This window comes from Ahaetulla prasina, chromosome 3 (genome assembly GCF_028640845.1).
Source record: "Ahaetulla prasina isolate Xishuangbanna chromosome 3, ASM2864084v1, whole genome shotgun sequence".
Classification (NCBI taxonomy): domain Eukaryota; kingdom Metazoa; phylum Chordata; class Lepidosauria; order Squamata; family Colubridae; genus Ahaetulla; species Ahaetulla prasina.
The window spans coordinates 168,018,346-168,037,895 of NC_080541.1; positions in this window are offsets into that span (position 1 = coordinate 168,018,346).

Genomic DNA, 19,550 nt, shown 5'->3' on the forward strand with positions numbered 1-19,550 from the left:
TTGTAGTTTTGTAAGCCACCTAAAGTCGCTCAACAATGAGATGGGTGGCAGATAAATTTAATAAATAAATAAATCATGAATTCTGGTCTTTATACTGCACTTTTTAAACTCATAGGCAGAAAATAAAATGAAAAACCTTTGTTTGGGAACTCCTCAAATTTTTTTACTACCAGTTCTGTGGGTGTGGCTTGATGGGCGTGGCAGGGGAAAGATAATGTAAAATCTCCATTCCTACCCTACTCCAGGGGAAGGATACTGCAAAATCCCCATTTCCTCCCAATCAGCTGGGACTTGGGAAGCAGAGTATAGATGGGGTGGAGCCAGTCAGAATATTTACTACCGGTTCTCCGAACTACTCAAAATATCCGCTACCAGTTCTCTGGTCAGAACCTGCTGAAAACCCACCTCTGTCCTGGGCATATTGCAGTTGCTGTTTCATTTTTTATCTTTTTGGCCCTTAATTATGTCCTGTCAAGGCATTGTCAACTCTTAATGACCACATAGTTAGTTTCCATGATTTGGCTCTTAGTAAATTTCCCAAACTTGGGATTAATCTTGTAAAGCCTGTACAGAGGGAGAGGAATTTGATTATGGTCAGAGAAAGTACACCATCTGCTTCCTTTTTCCCCCACCAGGTATCCACAGAAGTGGTTTAGAGTAAAATGCAGTGAAGGGGAAGATTCATTTTTATTTTGACTGGGGAGAATGGAAAACCTAACCCACATCTTGTTCCTGATAGACTGGTATAGCACCTGCAATCACAGGAAAAAAATATGTATCTATAATTGTACATAGAGAAGTTCATTTGTTTGTACTTGGTCCTTTTGATCCAAATTGTAAGACAACTAAGGCATGCAGAATAAAAGGCCCTGCAAATAGCCAGGGCTTGCTCCAAGCACATGCAATAAATGAGCAACAAAGGAGGAAGTAGAGGCCGCAGCTGTTGCATTTGCAGAATGATTGTGAGTTCATGACTGCTGAGCTACATGAACAAGGATTCACTTGTCTCCACTTTCTGGAGCCATTGTGTAGTGTATTTTCTACATTGATTGGCAGAGGCTCTCTAGGGTAGCCAACAGGCTGGAGAAGGGGGCGGGTAAAAGCTGTCAACTGATCAATGGGGTGCATAGTTGGCCTTGCAAAAAACAAAAAAAGGGGGGGGGGAAGAAGGCAGAATCAGTGATGGCAGGAGAGAATTGGGTTCATCATGCAAACATTTCTACAAAGTAATAAAGGTTATGATATGAAGAACTGGTTTCATGGACTTTAGTGATGCTTGTGAATACAGAAGGAGGTGCCCTTAATTACATTTCAAGCCAGGTAACACAAAGCAATTACGAAGTAATCTGGCAATATCTAACTGACTTTGGCTGATCTCAAACAAGCTCAGGAAGGTTGGACGTGATTAATACATGATGGAAGATCACCAAAAATGCCAAGATTTTAGGTTGAAGTAGGAGATTGGGATATTGTTGGGGAAGCAAACTTCCATGTTGTGAGCAAGATGGATCTTTAACAAAAGTCTAGTGTGACTTTTAAGACGATTGTACCTTTAATGACTGAATAGACTTGCCTCAAACCATTCTAAACCAGCTTTTATTTTTAATTGAGCTCAAGTTAAAGTGCAGTAGGTGAACTGCATCTCAGCAAGTATTTACTGCTGATTCCCTTTGAAGAAACTCAAGTCTATTCTCCATGTCTTCCTAACCATGGCACAAACATGTTCCAGTAACTAGGGGTTTTTTTGCCAACCGTTCACGACGCGCCTTCATGTTATGCCCAGTCTAGGCCAAAGCCGCTTAATGGTATCCATAGCTCTTCGTGTTTTAATGATTTCCTTTTTCTCCCAACACTTTTGGCTGTAGTTATATCCTGGTTTCGGTGATGATATGGTGGTTGAGGCCATTTTCAGGGAATCCATTCAATTCCTGTATTAAGAAGTTGTGGCCCTGCTATTCCCCAGATCTCTGAGCATTGCCCTCTGCAGTCATTTTTGCTTGGATTGCAGAAAAGGCTGGAGATCTGGTTTCCTCAGAGCCATCTGCTGACAAAATGCCAGACCATAGTCCTGGTCAGGTCTAATGCAAGACTCTTATGAAACACAGATTTAGTATTTTTTTGAAATTGCCCTAAGATTCTTTTTTAAACATTGGAGTTAGTTCTACATTGCACAGAAGGTCAATTCAAACAATGAAGATAGCCAGAAACGTATTGTTAATTCTGGCACTACTGAGCAGATTGTAAGTTTTCCACTGCTATTGCTGATAAAGGATTTCAAGTGGCTATACTATTTTAGTGCTACAACAGCCAAAATAGAGTAAGTACTATTGGCCACGAAGTCAAACCGGATTCCTTGATTACTCATGCCAGCACTACATTCCCTTGCATATTACTGTTACTTCTCATTTCTGTTGAGTGATGCAATAGTATTTTCAAATTTGTGAATGTAATTACTATGCAAACGAAAAGTAAACTAAGTGATCCTCAGTGTATCAAAACTTGTCTTTTAATAGCACAGCAAGAATATAGATATGTTTTCCACTGCACAAAAGTACAACACACACACTTTTTTTTCTAGCCTTATGGATAAGACAGTATTTCACAGTAAGTCTTGCCGGCGAACAAGCCATCCTGCGAATATGTGCTTTACTTCTGCTTTCTATTTTAAATACATTGTCACTACGTTGCATCAGTGTCTCGATTTTTTAATGTAAGATTTACAGGCTTCAATTTAAAAACAATAGCGTAGTGGAAGAGAATCTGAGCTTTCGGCCACTGTTACACATGAAAAATTAAATATCGCTACGTTAAGTACAAACACTTTTTATTATTATTTCTTGGAAATTAGAAGCAACATCAAATGCTTCTTAAAGTATGTTCAACCCTGGCAATAGACTCTGCACAGACATGGCCATTTCACCCTCCCCGAGCAATCTTGAAATGAAGAGGAGATGTTTTTGTACCAAGTCACACTTTAGTTCAAGCCAGATGTAGATATTGGAGGTAATAATTCCTGGATAACATTCTAAAGCCAACAGGCTCATTTGCCTTTGAAATCTGGGTACTTTTGAGGATTTTTATTACAGCGTATTTCAGTTACAGAAAAGGTTAAAAGGGGATTGAATAAAGCAATCACACCTTTTTGTCATGATTCATGGGAGAGTAAGGCCTCGGCTTCTAAAGCTTTGTGTTTATTATCCATATACCTACATTTCTTTAGAGCTGTTCTTTCTTTTCTATACTTGGATGTTTGCTCTCAACCCTGGAGACTTCCTGCTGGGTGTTGCCTGACTGTACATATTTGGCACGAATTTCAAGAGTGAGAGTAAATAGAGGGTTACATAACCAGGGATCTGGATCCAAAAGACAATTCTGACCAGATTAGAACAATCTGCAAAGAATTACATTAGTTCCTGTTCTTAACAAAAGCTAAGTTAAAAAAAAAACAAATTTACAAAGATGACAAATATGAACTGATTGCAGTTCATTTTGTTGCACTTGTGATAACAATATCTAAGGCACTTGGGTTCTTCATGCAGCTAAGAAAAATTCAGAAAAAATATATACTGTTGTTTGATCTCAATTGACCTAATAAGGTTATTGTCCTAAAATGCATTTAGGAACTTTTCCCCCCATGTACCGATAGCTAACTGGTCTCTTTTATAATTTAAAGCATTCTTCTTCAACCTGGATGACTTCTGGGTATGGAGTTCAATTTCTAGTGTTTTCCACCATGACTGAGAACCACAATTCTGAAACCTGAAAGTCCATACATCAATAGGTTTAAGCAAACCGGAGCAGATTGATATGGAAGATAGTGAATTGCACGATTTAACAATTCTGGATAAGGAGGATTTTGTATCATTGGAAGCTGGAATTTTATTCTCTAGAAATATATCACCTCTAATTAATAAATGACCTAATTTGATTGCTGCATTTTTTTACCTAGTCATTTCCAAAGTTATCTCCAGCTTTGCTTCCATAAAACCTTTTTCTTTCTGGCTTAATTTTCTCTCTTATCTATTCTTTCCAACTTAATTTCCAGCAGCAGCTGTAAGGACCATAGAAATGCATAGGGAGATTTGTTTCTAGAGTGTTTTTCCCCACTGGCCCCATCCAAATCAAGCCCATTTTCAAGCTGGCTCTTTCTTTTGCCAACTTCTTCCCCTCACATCCGATTTAATCCTATGTTCTTCTGTTTTCAGAGAACTGAAGGATGGACAGACTCCTGACTACCATTGTGCAATTGCTTTCCAACATTCTGTTGGGTTAGAAGAAATAAAAAGGAAAAATTTAACTCTCTTCCCTTCTCAGTATGAGATATCTTGCTTGCACAAAAGGATCAACTACAGCAGAGGTCTCCAAATTCCCAGAATCCCACAGCCAGCATCCCAGAATTCCACATTCCCAGAATTCCACAGCCAGCACCTTAAAGTTGCTAAAACTTTAAGGTGCTGGCTGTGGAATTCTGGGAATTGAAGTCCACAAGTCTTAAAGTTACAACGTACTATCTGTCAATGATTACTTCAGCTTCAACTGCAATAATACATGAACACACAAGATATATAAACTCAAGGTAAACCACTCTAAACTCGATTGCGGAAAATACGACTTCAGCAACAGAGTGGTCAATGCCTGGAATGCACTACCTGACTCTGTTGTTACATCCTCAACCCCCCATAACTTTAACTTTAAACTGTCTACTGTTGACCTCACCCCAGGGGTGGAATCCAGCAGGTTCTGACAGGTTCTGGAGAATCGGTAGCGGAAATTTTGAGTAGTTTGGAGAACTGGCAAATACCACCTCTGGCTGGCCCCAGAGTGGGGAGGGAATGGAGATTTTGCAGTATCCTTCCCCTGCCATGCCCACAGAACCGGTAGTAAAAAAAATTGAATTTCACCATTGCCTCACTCCATTTCTAAGAGGTCTGTATGGGGTGTGCATAAGCATACCAACGTGCCTTCCGTCCGTGTCCTACCGTCCCCATTTATTTGTTCCCATTTTCTGTATTAATATCCATGTTTATATTTATTCCTGTTATCTCGTACATGTTTGACAAACTAAATAAATAAATACAGATAAATAAATAAAGTTGCCCCATTTGGAGACCCCTGACCTACAGGATTGGAACGCTATTGGGACAGTGGTCAGGATAGCAGATGAAAAGGTACCCAAGTGAAAATGGACTAAGGAGAAACACTCCATCCTGGTGCCTCCATTAATCCTCAATCAGAAGCATAGGGAAGGAAAGAGCCATTTCTATTTCCTGGGATTATGAGGTGCATTACACAAATCTACTCAGTGACTTTTGGGCCAGGAGATAGGATTTAAAAAAAATGCTAATTACATCACATTGCCTTTTCTGCTAGATTGGCTATCTCAGAGTATAGCTTGAAAGAGCTTTTGACAAGATGTAATGTAATCAAGGTGGGTTACAAGTGGCAGTTAGCTTCCCAAGAATAGGTGTATGCATATTAGAAAAATTCTTGCAACATAGCGAACAGGGCTTTTCTTTGCAGGAGAAGATAGCAGGAGAGCAAACAAGCTGAGAGGACATCATGGGAAAGAAGGGTCCTCAATCCAAGAAAATTCCTCTATCCAAGAAAAAAGGAAAATTAAAAGTGGAATTCATAATCATGGATATTCAATCCTTTGAAAAGCTGGCTGAGATGATTTGCTGTTATTAGCTTAATATGGTAACCTAGCTATGGTGGTATATAAAATCTTACTTTATAGCTTGGCATTGTACATGAATCCATTTCTTATTAACAAACCATGTATAAAGAAAGCCACGGGTGGGTTTTCTTTATTCTAAGAAATTTATATGAATTTGCATTCATATAAATTATCTACCATTACTACCAAGCTATCTTTGTATGAAGCTAGCTTAGTAGATAATAGCAAGATAGAATCTGCTAGTGGCACCAAAGTAGTCATAAGACAAATTTATAAATATAAGAAGGATTTGAAAGCCAAAATATCCAAGCTAGTTTTCCCTGAAATTCTTTATCTTCCACGTACTAGGAGGCATTTAGTGCCACTAGAAACATTTTGGAACAATTTACATATAAATATATGGGTGAGCTTCATTTGACATGATCTGGAAATGGAGCATAAAATCAGATTGTACAAATGGTCACTGTCAATTCTGCTTACATGGACGGCATAAATGCATGATTTGATCACGACAAAGAGACAAAATCTCTAGATTCCTAAATAAGGGATGAGCACTTTTTAGGCTCAGAAAATTCATGTTGCTTTTTTATCTGAACCCCGAGATCCATTATTCAGAGCCTTGAGGAAAAAAAGATACATACTAAGCAATAATGAATTCTGAATCCAGAGATTTCGTTTTGAAACAAATTTAAACAGAACTGATAACCCTTCATTCAAGAATCCACTCCTGGTTTCCCCAAGATTTCCTCAGATTAACAATAAGGATACAGGTAGAATTTTGAGAAATACAGCAAATCATTAACATTACTAACATCAATAATACAGTATTATGTAAATAAACAGAATATAGATAATAAGAGAATTAAATGAGCACTAAAGAAATTAGGGAATTGGGTATGGCCATGCATGCATATTCTTTGCTTGTGCCTACACTGAAGAATATATACAACATATATTCAAAAAAGGAAAAAAAATAGATCCAGGAAATTACAGACCTATCAGCCTGACCTCAATACCGGGGAAGATTCTGGAAAAGATAATCAAGCAATGAATCACCAAACACCTAGAAGCAAACAAAGTAATAACCAAAAGCCAACATGTGTTTGTCAAAAACAGATCATGCCAGACTAATCTTACTGCATTCTTTGACAAAATGACAAAATTAGTAGACCAGAGGAATGCTGTCGATATAATTTACTTGGACTTCAGTACAGCATTTGATAAAGTAGACCATAACCTATTACTAGATAAAGTAGAAAAATGTGGGTTAGACAGCACCACCACCAGATAGATTCGTAACTGGCTGACCAACCGCACTCAACGTGTAGTCCTCAATGGAACTACATCCACATGGAGGGAAGTATGCAGTGGAGTACCCCAAGGCTCTGTTTTAAGCCCAGTACTCTTCCACATCTTCATCAATGACTTGGACAAGGGGATAGATGGGGAACTCATCAAATTTGCAGATGACACCAAGCTGGCAGGAATAGCCAACACTCCAGAAGATAGGCTCAAGTTACAGAAGGATCTTGACAGACTTGAACATTGGGCGCTATCTAACAAAATGAAATTCAACAGTGAAAAAAGTAAGGTTCTACATTTAGGCAAAAAAACCAAAACAAAATGCACCATATAAGTGGTACCTTGCTCAATAGTAGTAACTGTGAGAGGAATCTTGGAGTCCTAGTGGACAACCATTTAGATATGAGCCAGCAGTGTGCAGCAGCTGCTAAAAAAGCCAACACAGTTCTGGGCTGCATAAACAGAGGGATAGAATCAAGATCACGTGAAGTGTTAATACCACTTTATAATGCCTTGGTAAGGCCACACTTGGAATATTGCATTCAGTTTTGGTCGCCACGATGTAAAAAAGATGCTGAGATTCTAGAAAGAGTGCAGAGAAGAACAACAAAGATGATTAGGGACTGGAGGCTAAAACATATGAAGAACGGTTGCAGGAACTGGGTATGTCTAGTTTAATAAAAAGAAGGACTAGGAGAGACATGATAGCAGTATTCCAATATCTCAGGGGTTGCTACAAAGAAGAGGGAGTCAGGCTGTTCTCCAAAGCACCTGAGGGTAGAACAAGAAGCAATGGGTAGAAATTAATCAAGGAAAGAAGCAACTTAGAACTAAGGAGAAATTTCCTGACAGTTAGAACAATTAATAAGTAGAACAACTTGCCTGCAGAAGTTGTAAATGCTCCAACACTGGAAATTTTTAAGAAAATGTTGGATAACCATCTGTCTGAGATGGTGTAGGGTTTCCTGCCTGGGTAGGGGGTTGGACTAAAAGGCCTCCAAGGTCCCTTCCAACTCTGTTGTTTTGTTGTTGTTGTTGTTGTTATTATTATTATTATTGTCTTACATTGAAATGATAAAATCAAGAAATTAGCCTCCAAAATTGAATCTAAGGATAGGCTAAAATGGTTGTAGGACTAGATGGTATTTGTCCAAAAGAATTCTAAAGGAACTTAAATGTAAAGTTGCTAGCAAAATAATTGTGCAAGATATTCCTAAAATTGCCTCTTCATTATTTAATTAGACAATAACCAATGTAATATCAGTTTCTAAATAACTATGTATAAAACTAGAATCTGGTTAATGAGACCTTAAGAAGAATGAGTCTTGTTAAAGAGAAATGTTCAATACTAAAGATACCTCAGCATTCATTGATTAGGAATGAAGGGACAGATGATCTTATGAAATCAATAACTGGGTAAAGAATAGAAAGTAGAGTACAGGAATAAATCTATAGTTCTCTTAATAAAACTATCCAGTATATTCAACCCAGATTTGAATATTACCTGCTCTCACTCCATAAGAAATAGGTTGAGGAGGCAGAGAAAGATGTTTTATAAAATAGTCTCTCCCCTCCTGAAATCAAACTGGTGGCTACCCAGGTTTATTTTTAAAGTCAGCCAAGATGGAGTTATTCCAAATGGCCTTAAAGTGAGGTGTCCCTCTGTTGATTGATCTATCTGATGATGGAAAAATAGTGGAAATTAGCTCTGTTTGTTCGTATTTGTTTTTATCAGTGTTGTCCAGTGGTGAAATCTAAAAAAATTTCTTACCGGTTCTGTGGGCATGGCTTGGTGGGTCATGTGACTGGGTGGGCATGACTATGTAGTAATGTGACTGGGTGGGTCAAAAGACAGAAACTCACTTTAACAATGTCTTGCTGGAGCAGGACTGCTAGATGACTTCCAGGTCCCTTCCAGCCCTGGATTGCTGTGCTCTTTCAAGGTATCCTCTGAAATTGCATTTTTTTTACTACCGGTTCGGGCGAACCAGTAGCATTTTCACTACTGGTTCGGGAGAACCGCCCCGAACCGGTACCATTTAACCCCTGGTGTTGTCTTATATTTTAAAGGTCCTAAATTTCAAGGAGTGCTTGGATTCTGGTAATATAAAAATACAAGAAATAGATTATACAATAAGTAAACTTAAAAGGTCCCTTCAGAGGTCAGTGGTGGGATCCAAAAGGATTTCTGAAAAGCGTGCAAAAGACTTTCCTCACACGTTATGGCAGCATAAGTCAATCTTCCCTCCTCTTTGAAGCATTAAAGTAGCCATGCTCTTTGGAGGACTCGCACAGCTGCTTTGAAGGGGATGGCTGGTTGTCTGCAATGCCTATGAATCCCCAGACAACACTAGTAAAGTGAAACAAATTAGCGGTTGTGCTGACACCCAAGAACAGCTATAGCATATGAAGGAGGAAAAGTGCTTCATTTACTGCCATATGCAGACAGTCCTCAACATACGACACCTGAGCCCAAATTTTCTGTTGCTAAGTGAGACATCTCTTAAGTAAGTTTTGCCCCTTTTTGCAACTTTTCTTGCCACGTTTGTTAAGTGAATCACTGCAGTTGTTAAATTAGTAACACAATTGTTAAGTGAATCTGGTTCCCCCATTGACTTTGCCTGACAGAAGGTCACAAAAGTGGATCACATGACCTGAGGACACTGCAAACGCCATAAAGGCGAATCAGCTGTCAAGCACCAAATGTAAATCACATGACCATTGGGATGCTGCAACGGTCATAAATGTGAAAAACGGTCATAAGTCACTTTTTCCAGTGCCATTCTAACATCAAATGGTCACTAAGCGAACTGTTGTAAGTTGAGGACTACCTGTAATTTCCAAACATCTCTTTCAAGTATTAAAAATACATGTTCATTTCCTGAAAAATTAGTTACCTCTGGATTCTCCCATTTTTCCTTAATATAATTATTAGATTATTTTAATTTGATTGTATTACACTAAAGAGAAATATTATCTCCTTGGGAGGTTTTTGTTTTTTTACAGCTACCAATTCTTTTACTGTAGCATGTCATTTTAAGAATCAAATGTAAAAGTTCATCAACAACCAGAGCACCTATCCAATTAGAATTTCAGCATGGCTATATGGCCCAAAGAAAGAGGAATAGCTACACACTTTTCATTGTTGTGTAATCAATACTGAACCCAAAACCTGTTAAGTAAACACTGGCTTTGCCACTGAAGATGAAGCACTTGAGGCAACTACATCAGAGTGTTTATGGCACGCCATCCATCTGGCTCAGATTCTATCTTGAATACATATCCAGCACATCTCTCCAGAGACGGCCTTTTCCAGAAAATTTTATAGTGTTGTTTTTCTTCAACACCCCCCCCCCACAAGCTTCTGCGGGCTTGTTTACAGTATATATTCTTTTATGGCTGAGGAAAGAAAACAACCTCTGTAATCATACAAGGCAATCAACCCTCATTATTTACTCTTAATGATTTTACAGTAGTTTTACACTAGTCCCTGAGAAATTTTAGTCATCCCAAAGAGAACAGGTTGCTTGTAACCATTTGTTAATTGCACGTATGAATGTCAATTAATTCACTTAGCTAATTATCCACTCTATGAGCATCATGGCCCAAAGAACTGTAAAAAGACAGGCATATGGTAATAGATTTAGAAGAGAATACAGCTTGTTGTTGTGTATTCATTCAGCAACTTAGAGGAACACTGGAAGAAACCCATTAACAACATGGAACTCATCATGACACAATTGATTTTAGCACTTTGCTCTTTAGAAGTCAGTATATATGGAACTGTAAATCTCATGCATACTAAAGTGATTGACTAAAGTTTGGCGAAAGGCAGACTGTTTCTGTACAATAATGTACAAACTATAGATTGGCAGTTCCAAACACCATTTAATCATTGCTTTCCTGCTATTAACAAGACTGAGAACAGCAAATATTTTTCCTTGGCATTTGGAACACAGCCTTTTGTGTGCACAGGGATTCTGCCATGTTCTGTCCACATTAACAAGCATCATGACTGGCGAAGAGTTATACATTTTAGACTTCTAATTATAAGTTTTACCAACTTTTTAAAAAAAAGATGAAGCATATGCTTAATGCAATAATGCAAAATAATGCCTGCCTGCCTGCTATCTTTACAGAGAGAGAGACACACACACACAGAGGATGAAAATGGCACATCCATGTTGTTTTCTTAACAACAAGGTAGAAATGCAACATTCTGTTGTAGATCCCATGTTGTATTAATATAATGAAAACAACCAAGTTGTCTCTGGAGTTGTTTTTGTTCTAATAAGCACTCTTTCCCCAAGTTCTTATTAGTGAGCATTTGATTATTTGTGGCACTTAAGTTTATCTGGCTAGTTCATATTTAAATAAACTGAAAAAAACATGATCCCTTCCCCTCATCAACATATATACATGCACATAACTTGAGCTACAAATTCTTTACTGATACAAATACATTTATCTTATAGAGGGCTGTTAACATGTATGTACTTATTGCCAAGAACACATTTTAGGGATATTATTTCAAACCTACACACTCAACAGAAGAAGCAATAGCAACAGCACTTAGATGTATTACATACCAACCCATAGTGCTTTGCAGCGCTCTCTGAGCCATTTACAATGTCAGCATATTGCCCCCAACAATCTTGAATTCCATGCTACATTATTAGCATAACATCATTTCGTACATTTATAAGAGAGGTTGCAAGCCGGGTTTGTGAAGGTTCTTGGAAGCTGGACATAAACTTTAACTTTCTTTTACAGATGAAGAGGAACTGAAGCATCGCAATTGATCCTAGGATGCAAGAAGTCTAATTTACAGAAGGATGGACAGACAAACTCCAGCGCTGCTCTACTATAGAGAGGATTTTATAACCTGGAATTCTGTACTTCCATCTGCAAAGTGGATAATAAAAGCTGCCTTGCATCCATCTCTACTGGAAAAGCCTCATTATGAAATGGGAAAGAGGCACTAGCTGGCCCATTAGCTTAATACAACAAAACCTTGTGGATTCTTTTGCATTAGCCAGCATAGCCAGTGGGAGAGCTTGAGTTTCTGGCAGAGAAATGGAAATCCTAACCACAGTATTAAACCTTTGTGACTTTGCTACCAAACCATCTTTCTTCCTCCCTTCCACTCCCAGCTACAATTGTCCTATTTCAAATTACTTTTTTCTTAATTCCTTCAAAGCTCTCAAGCCAGGACAACAGACTATGATAATAAAAAAAATAACCCAACCCTCTTCCAATTTGGAACTATCATTAGATGAAAGTATATTTCGATAGTAGTAAGTGCAAGATCGGAAGATATGGCGAGATCTGGCCCATAGGACCACCAAGAGTCGGACGTGTCTGAATGGATATCATCATCACCATCCATTGGGCCACATCACTCTCATCTATGTGTAAACTTAATAGTCCAGGAGATACAAAAAAACCTTAGGAAATGCATATCTATAACTGAATAACGAAATAACTGAACATTTAAAAGGGGAGAGAAAATTTAAGGTTGATAATAGGCACATAGCCCAATCCAGATTATAAGATTCCCTACAGACTCTGCTCCCTTGTCTTCCCCCAAATGATCAAAGACAATCTATAACAGTGAAGGTCCTTAGAAGGTCCCCTCCGCTTCTTTGCAAGTCTGGCTTTGTAGTACTTCATAAATGAATTCTTCTACTTCCTATGCCATAAGGCTACCAAAACAGATAGGAAATAGCTATGGGGCTCTATGCAAGAACTTCTTGGGACTCAGAAGTCAGTGTTAAGAAACCCTCATATTGCAAATGGAAGGACCCCCATCTGGCTTATCATTTGGAGTTTCTTGGTTCTTCTACTCTTCTTTTTTTAATATCAGTTATACGGAGATTCTAAAGAGCTCAAAAACTTCCACCATCTTTTGCACTTTTATAGCAATTATCCAACTTTAAATTCTGGATCTGTTGTCCCTGCTGTGTAAACATAACTTTCTTTTTTTCTTTTTTCATTTCTGTTAAATAACTTCTATAAAATGGCTATGAATTGTCATGAGTCAAATCAGATCTTTTTTTTCTACAGAGAACAGGAAAACCAATGAAAATGTACACAAACATAAGAATACACTTTACATTGTCTCAAAAACTGGCTCATTTTACTACAGATTATATATATATTTATAGCACTGTAGGTACAAATGAAAATAACAAGTACTCATTCTGAACAGGTAGTCCTCGACTGATGACCACAATTGAACCCAAAATTTCTGTTGCTAAGGAAGGAAGTTGTTAAGTTTTGCCCAGGAGTGAAATCTAAAAATTTTCCCTACTGGTTCTGTGGGCGTGGCTTAATTGGCGGGTGTGGTTTGGTGGTCAGGTGACTGAATGGGTATGGCCAATAATAATAAATAATAAAAATAATAAAGTATACAAAACTTGAGAGGCCCCGGTCTACCTTCTTTAAAAAGAGGCCCTGGTCTACCAATTGCCTTTTACTGGTCTACAAAGTGCCTTTTTTTGGCAGGCACTGGTCTACTAGCTGCCTATAGCACTGATCAGCTGTAGTGCAGCCCTTTGAAGTGCTGTGGCAGTCATTTAGTCATTTAAGGCCGTTTGCAGCTATATCACCACTGAGAGCTTCAGGGACAGAGAAGAGGAACAGCGAGGCTGGGCAGTGGAGGGGGGGCAGGGATTTTTGCTACCGGCTCTCCGAACTACCTGCCCCCATTGCTACCGGATCGCGCGATCTGGTCCAAACTGGAAGCATTTCACCCCTGGTTTTGCCCCATTTTTCTTGCCACCGTTGTTAAGTAAATCACCACAGTTAGTAACATGGTTGTTAAGTGAATCTGGCTTCCCCATTGACTTTGCTTGTCAGAAGGTTGCAAAAGGTGATAACACAGGGATACTGCTATTGCCATAAATACTACATGCCAGTTGCCTGGCATCTGAATTTTGATCATGTGACTATAGGGATGCTGCAACGGTTGTGTGAAAAAGTCTTAAGTCATTTTTTCCAGTGCAGTTGTAACTTCAAATGGTCACTAAATGAATGGTTATAAGTCAAGGATTAATTATAAGATCACCGTCTTATTTATGTAGTGGCTAAAGGTGCCAGAAACTAGGAGACATTGGATTCTATTCCTGCCTTAGGCACAAAGCCAGCTTGGTGACTTTGGGCCAATCACTTTTTCTCAGCCCTATGAAAAAGGAACACCAAATTGCTTCTAAAAATATTGCCAAGGGAACTGCAAGATTCAGCCAAGAGGTTGCCAGAAGTCAAAACTTATTGGAAGGCACAAAAAATTGGCTATCCTGAAGTTTCAGTTCGAAGAGATAATGTGGTCTGTGGAAGAGTTTCTCTTCCAATAAGAAAATTAAAAGATTTAAAGGTTTTGAAAAGTGTTTGTATTCCAATCTAGGAATACAAAGCATCCTACAGGAATTTAATGGCAATAGGTTCATCCCTGACAATTCTACAATCTCATCACAAGTCATATGTTTGTTTGTTCATTTATTTAAATAAATACTCATTCTCAGGGATTCTGGACAGCTTACCAAAGTAAAAAACCCCAATAAACACTACTTCTTCTTCCTCTTCCTCTTCCTCCTCCTCCTTCTTCCTCCTTCTTCTTCTTCCATAGCCATCATCCGACATTGGCGATTATAGGATTGCCAACATGATCGCCAACGTCCAATGATGGCACAAAAAGAAGAAGAATAAACAAATTCTGTTGGTGGGAAATGTCCGGCTATACTTAATACTTTCTTAAGATGGAACCATGCCATAAAAGAAAGAACTGGATAATCTAGCATGTTTTACAGATTTAGCTATCTGGGCATTGGGATTGGAAGCCAGCTCACTGGAACATTTTGAGGCATCACTCTCTTTCAGTCCAGTCTACAGGTAGTCCTCAACTTAAAACTATAGTTGAGCCCAAAATTTATTTTGTTAAGTGAGAAATTGTTAAGTATGTTGTGCCCCATTGTATGACTTTACTTGCCACAATTGTTAAGTGAATCACTACGGTTGTTAAATTAGTAACTTGTCTGTTAAGTGAATCTGATTTCTCCATTCACTTTGCCACATGATCCTGGGATACTGCAACCGTCATAAATGTGAGTCAGTTGTTAAGCATCTGAATGTAAATCACGTGACCATACTGATGCTACAACGGTCATAAATGTGAAAAATGGCCATAAGTCACTTTTTCAGTGCCGTTGTAAATTTGAATGGTCGTTAAGTGAACCATTGTAAGTGGAGAACTCCCTGTATTTCACAGGGGTATTGTTGTGGGGATAAAAAGAAAGTGCAGCCTCACGGATACCTGCTGAGCATCGTAAAAGGAAAAAAACAAGAACAATCACTCATGGGCACTCCAGATTTTGAAGAGGTTTCGAAGCCAACAGCTCCAACAGTAGAGACAAAAATGGAAAATACAAGGCATCGTTCATCTCCATTCAACTGGAAGTTTGGAAATCCTGGCTCAAGATGAGTCATAATCCAACATATCTAGAGGGTCAGTTAGATAACACTAATACAATGTATGAAGACATCAGGTCCTGAAGTCAACTAGGAGAGTCAGGAAGGGCTCAGAATTCATCAGGAGAGTCACAGCTAGCTACATATGCAAGTTGGGAGGACAATCATGGACATAACTGGGAAACAATCTGGATTCTGCTAAGAATGAAATAGCACTTAGACATAGCACTTAGCACCACTTCATAGTGCTTTTCTAAGCGCCTCTCTAAGCGGTTTTACAGAGTCAGCATATTGCCCCCAACAATCTGGGTCCTCATTTTACCCACCTCAGAAAGATGGAAGGCTGAGTCAACCTTGAGCCTGGTGAGATTTGAACTGCTGAACTGCAGCTAGCAGTCAGCAGAAGTAGCCTGCGGTACTGCACTCTAACCACTGTGCCACCTCAGCTCTTAATCCTAATCTATAAATCCTAATTTAATCCTAAATTAAATGAAGTCCCGGGGCTCTCTTATTCTAAAGTCTTATGATACATTTCTCACGGAGCCAATAGGGTTGAAGAAGCAAAATAAAAACAGTTTCAGAATTTAAAAGAGTTTGACGTATTCTGGAAAGCGCTGAAGGGAGCAGTGCGGTTAATTGTATGGTCTGCAATTCTTTAGGCCAGCAGGGGCCACTCTGGCAGCTCCAGAACAACGCTAATGATTATTATTACCAAAGGCCTCAAGTAGTTCCTCACACATCCCACACCGATGAAACAGGGCTCCTTTGCAGGGAAATCAGATGCCGACTTCAGGGGAGTGCGCCAATTCTGGCTCTCTGATGAAACAAGGCTGAATTCCTCACTACTAGGCCCCTTTGATATTCAGGGTGCAAGCACACAGCTGGCCAACAACCTTTGGAGTGATCAACCTTGATGCAACAGCAGTGCTTCCTCCCTGGCATTGCCCAAGGTCTCCCAGAAACGGGGATGCCTTGCCTTTACTATTCCCAAAGTCTTTTGTTATCTGCTATCATTATCATCATCAACCTCTGGCCTATCTTGCATGAAATGACTGAAGTAAGCTAGGATCCCTTGTTAGGATCCGCACCATTTCTGCAAGACAAAGAAAGCTTCCTAGAGAGAATACAGACCTGCTTCACTGGAGGCGTCTAGCCCTCCCCCCACCTCGCCTTCCCGTCCCCAAATCTCCTGGGCTCTGTAAACCAGTTGAGGGAAGGACGACGACTGCTCAGAAAGTCAAATTAGTCGCGGCTCCACATGGGCTTGAAAAGGGGGCTCCCGGGGACATCTCGGCAAGGATTAGTTTGTGCTCTTGACCTCCCTCCTTCCCCCTCCACAACACGGAGCTCAATAACGAGCCTTTCCTGCTCCCCGCAAATTATGAAATGAAAGGCATTTTCTTTGGGGGGCGAACCTGCGGGTCATGGGTGCAGGGCGGCGGGTGGGTCTCTAGGGGGCAGTGTTGCTCCGAGGTTTTTTGGTTGGGGTTTTTTGTTTTTTTTACGGCGAGTCCAGTTCAGAGAGAATACTGTATTCCTGTATTCTCAGAAATACCCTCCGCCGCCGCTGCCACCCCGCCTTTCATCCCCAGCTTTGCATCCTCTTCCCTCCCTCCCAAGTGCCAAATGTCAGCCTCAGGAGGAATTAGCCATCGCAAACCCCCAGGGAGAAGAAGAGAGCCGCTGTTACAAAGCAGAAAATGCCAGGGTTTTTCCACCGTCGAGCCAGTCCTCTTCCCAGGCGCTGCGGTGAAGAAAATCGGTGGCCACAGAGAGGGTCATGGCATGCCGACGGTCCTTCCTGCTCCGTTCATTTGGATGTGAGATGGTGTGTGTCTACGTGTCTGTTTGTGTGGCGCGCTCTCGCCTGGTCTGCAAGTTAAGATGTAAGGGGATATATATATATATAGAGAGAGAGAGAGAGCAGGCACAAAGCCACACACCTCTTCACAGTAGCACCGTCCCCACCCCCCAATATATATATATATATAAAGATCAGAATCTCGGCCTCAAATCTGCAGGAAGTCTTTTTCTCTTAAGGTTTCTCAGCACCTCACCTAGCCTTAATATTTAGCTCCACTAGAAGGTACAAATAGCAAGTAGCGGAGCGGCTCCTCAAGCGGGAGCGCGTGTGCGTGTGGATGCGCGCGCGTACTGAACCTCTCTAGATGAATGAATGTTTCTTCCCCCACGGAGGCGACCGTGTATAACTCAACGTTTGCAGCAGATCAAGGGAGGCGGAGAGGCCGGGCGGGTTGGGGGCGACGCGTTCCGCGCTAGTTTCCTCTTGCAATATGGGGTGGGAGGGAGGTGTAGAGAAGTATAGCCAACGACCCCCCACAATCTCGTTAGTATTATTGACACCCGTGAAAGTGAAAAATAAAAGGTTTACGCCGAAAGGGGCTTTGCTTGTAAGCACCGAGGCGGAGATGGCGGTGGGGGGGGGACGACTTTACAAAAGAGGAAGCAAACTATATTCACGGAGCCCTTTAATTAAAGCCATCTCTGCATTGGGGAGGAGGGGGTGGAAGTATTCTTTCCACCCCACCCCACCCCCACTTTTCTCCACCCAAGCATGGTATGAAATCATCATTAAGGAGCGTGCGGGGAAGAGGGACAAGGTTTCGAGACGCTTCGTATAAAATTCTGCAGGCGCCGGAATAGTTTTGATACTATGGTTACTTGATCTGACCAAAACACGCAGCAAAGACCACTGACAACAACAATAGATCAAGCAGCAAAGGAAATTCCTTCCGGGATGGACAGAGTGGAGGGAGGAGAGCTGCATGGCTGGAACGCTGAGACGCTCGCCTCGGCCAATCAGCAGACGGCAGCCAGCAGTTTCAAAATGCCCCTGCTTCCCCCCCCCTCGCCTTCCCCTCCCTTTTCCCTGCTCCACACAAGAATTGCTGAGACGTTTCTCTACACACGTCTCTGTAACCCTGCGTGTGCTGCGGCAGGAATAGCAGCCGCAGTCGCCAGATTTGCGGCTCCCCTCTCCAGAAAAGCGCAGCGCCCGCATTCAAGTTTGAAGCAGACTTTCGTCTCTTCAGCCCACCCACCCACCGTTTTCTCCCGTGAAGCGGGAAAAACGCGGGGGCCCCCCGCACATATACCTGTGTGCGTCCCTCCGAGCTAACTTGCCCGCCTGACTAGAGCGAAGGGTTAATTCTGCCAGAAAGTATGGCTATTCCTATTGGGAAAGCTTAGCCGAGGAAGTATACCTTTGGATAAATCGGGCTCAAAAGCCAAGGATCCCAAAACGAGGCAACAAAAATAATGAGTGATTAAAAAAAAGAGGGGTGTTTTTTTGCCTGTTCTGCCGATCTTCAGAGATGACATGACTAGACAATTTTGAACATAACGTAACAGGGTCCATTGCATTTAGAGGCAAATTTATGTGTGGCAAGGGGAAAAAAAGGCAACTGGTTCAACAATTCATTGAAAAATACAAGTATGAGGAGAAAAAAAAAACAAGAGCTAGAAGACATCTGGTGGAGCCTAACCATGCTTGTTCCTGCGAATATAATCTCTGGTTTGGCTTTTATAAAATAGGTGACTTAAGTTGTCATGACATATTGCCCCTCTCTCAAGATACTAAGATCACAATAGCTCTGCACTCTCTTGTAAGCCAAGAGTTTGTTATTTTTAAAAGAAACCTCCCAGTTTTCCTCTTTATGAATAACAAAACTGTATTAATTATGCATATGTAGGAGCTGCAAGCAGATTGCTAGTTCCCTCCTCGCTAACTACTTGATTTTTTAAAAAGGGCAAAAGAGGCCATAGCATTTGCTGCACACTGCCAAAAACTTCAAGGACCTTTTATTTTCTAAAGAGAAGGAAAACATTTATAGGATCTTTCACCCAGGCTGCAGCAAAAGGGAATTTAGAACAGAGCTAGAGAGGCATAGCAAAGAGAAAAAATATTAGGGGCTGCCTTGTGCTTACCATTAAGTAACTGGGTTCCCACCCCCACCCAGGTTCATAAAATTGTCCCTGCAGCTGCTGTAGTAAACAGGAAACTACCAGTAGCTGGAGTGGGTAGCTTTGCTGAGGCTTGTTTTCCTCCTTACTGATCTCTTAGACAAATAATGCAGAACATAAC